The sequence below is a fragment of the Pungitius pungitius genome, chromosome 5, assembly GCF_949316345.1.
Source record: "Pungitius pungitius chromosome 5, fPunPun2.1, whole genome shotgun sequence".
NCBI classification, from domain to species: Eukaryota; Metazoa; Chordata; class Actinopteri; order Perciformes; family Gasterosteidae; genus Pungitius; species Pungitius pungitius.
This window is the reverse complement of record NC_084904.1, coordinates 7,271,114-7,273,613: the sequence shown is the minus strand read 5'-3', so window position 1 is coordinate 7,273,613 and position 2,500 is coordinate 7,271,114. Positions and strand designations below refer to the sequence as shown.

General features: G+C 44.2%; 1 non-coding gene across 1 annotated transcript in view; it reads left to right on the top strand.

Annotated features, from left to right (window-relative positions):
• Positions 1 to 12, top strand: part of trnas-aga (transfer RNA serine (anticodon AGA)) — an 82-nt gene extending 70 nt beyond the window's left edge. The window contains exon 1 of the tRNA in view: positions 1 to 12. This exon is cut by the window's left edge and continues 70 nt beyond it. This is a non-coding gene — a tRNA (tRNA-Ser).
• The last annotated feature ends 2,488 nt before the right edge of the window (positions 13 to 2,500 follow it).

The window sequence follows — 2,500 nt, the reverse complement described above, 5'->3', positions numbered from 1 at the left end:
CTGCCGACAACGCTAGTTCTTACAGGGATGGCAAACAACCTGTAAGAACCTAAAGCAAACTGTGCGGAAACTTGAGCGGTTATGGCGTTCCACCAAATCAGAAGGATCTAGGCTAACTTGGCAAGACAGCGTTAAAACATATAAGAAGGCTCTCCGTAACGCAAGAGCATCTTATTACTCATCATTAATCGAGAAAAATAAAAACAACTCCAGGTTTCTCTTCAGCACTGTAGCCAGACTGACAGAGAGTCACAGCGCTGTCGAGCCGTGTATTCCTGTGGACCTCAGTAGTAACGACTTTATGAACTTCTTCAATAATAAGATTCTGACTATCAAAGAGAAAATTGATGGTCTACTACCCCCAACCGGAGCCAACCCGTCCGCGGATGTAGGATCCTTGGACGCAGCCGTGGGCCCTGATACCTACTTGGATGGTTTCTCTTCCATCAACCTTGATCAACTGACTTCTACAATTTTGAAATCCAACTCTTCCACTTGTCTCCTGGATCCGATTCCAACTAAGCTGCTTAAGGAAGTTTTTCCGTTAATTAGCACATCCCTACTGGATATTATGAATCTGTCTTTGTTGACAGGACATGTACCACAGTCCTTCAAGGTAGCTGTAATTAAACCTCTTCTGAAGAAACCTACCCTAGCTCCAGAGGTGTTGGCTAACTACAGACCCATCTCTAATCTTCCCTTCCTCGCTAAGATCCTGGAGAAATCTGTCGCGAATCAATTATGTGACTTTCTACAAAACAATGCTTTGTTCGAGGATTTCCAGTCAGGATTTCGAATGCATCACAGCACAGAAACGGCACTGGTGAAAATTACAAATGATCTTCTACTTGCATCGGACCAAGGACTTGTATCTTTTCTTGTATTGCTGGACCTCAGTGCTGCATTTGACACCATCGATCACCGTATCCTGCTGCAGAGACTGGAACACTTGATTGGCATCAAAGGAACTGCACTCAGCTGGTTTAAATCTTATTTATCGGATCGATCCCAGTTTGTGTTTGTGAACGGTGAATCATCGAGGACCACGAATGTTGGTCACGGAGTCCCACAAGGTTCTGTGCTTGGACCGATTCTATTTACCCTGTACATGCTTCCTTTGGGCGACGTTATCAGAAAACACCGCATAAACTTCCATTGTTATGCAGACGATACTCAACTGTATCTATCGATCAAGCCAGAAGACACCAACCAACTTGTTAGACTTCAGGACTGTCTTGGAGACATCAAAACCTGGATGACCTGCAACTTCCTGATGTTAAACTCGGAAAAAACGGAAGTTATCATGATAGGCCCAGAGCGCCTTCGAAGTCAGCTGTCACGTGATACAGTCTCTATGGATGGAATTGCTCTGGTATCCAACAGCACCGTCAGAAATCTTGGAGTTCTCTTCGACCAGGATATGTCCTTCAACTCTCATATAAAGAAGACTTCAAGGACTGCCTTTTTTCATCTACGGAATATATCAAAAATCAGGAACTTCCTGTCTCAAAGTGATGCAGAAAAACTAGTTCATGCATTTGTTACTTCTAGACTGGATTACTGTAATTCTTTGTTATCAGGCTGCTCTTGTAAATCGCTTAAACCTCTCCAACTGATTCAGAATGCTGCAGCACGTGTATTAACAAGAACTAAGAAATGGGATCATATAACTCCTGTATTAACTTCTCTGCACTGGCTTCCTGTTAAATCAAGAATAGAATTTAAGGTACTTCTCCTCACCTACAAGGCACTTGCTGGTGAGGCACCGTCTTATCTTAAAGAGCTTGTTACACCGTATTGTCCTACAAGGCATCTACGCTCCATAGATGCTGGGCTACTTGTGGTTCCTAGAGTTTTAAAAAGTAGGATGGGGGCCAGAGCCTTCAGTTATCAAGCTCCTCTTTTGTGGAACCAGCTTCCACTTTCAGTCCGGGGGGCAGACTCGGTCAGTTCATTTAAGATAAAGCTTAAAACGTTCCTCTTTGATATTGCTTATAGTTAGGGCTGGCTCAGGTTAGCCTGGACCAGCCCTTAGTTAAGCTGCTCTAGGCTTAGACTGCCGGGGGACTTCTTAGGACACACCGAGCCCCTCTCTCACTCTCACTCTCTCCTCCCACAATCATCCATGCTTTATTAATGTACATCACTAATTAAGCTTCTTTCCGGGAGTTTTTTGTGCTTTCTCGCCTAGCAGGTCTCCGTGGATCATAGTTTCGTGCGGACCCCGGTTCTAACTCCTGGCTCATGGCTCTGCTGACACCTGCTGCTGCCATCATCATTACTTTAAATATGATTCATATTACTGTCATCAAAAACCAACATCTTTCTGCTCTCCCTCCCCACAGAAGCCTCTGTGGATGGTGGTTCGATCTGATGGAGGTTGTCCCTGCAGTGGTCCTGCCGTACACCTCTTCTGCTACTTGCAATTACTTGTATCATTTCAGTTAGAGAAATTGAATGTATTGTACATCTTTTACATTGTTGATTCTGTACACATGAC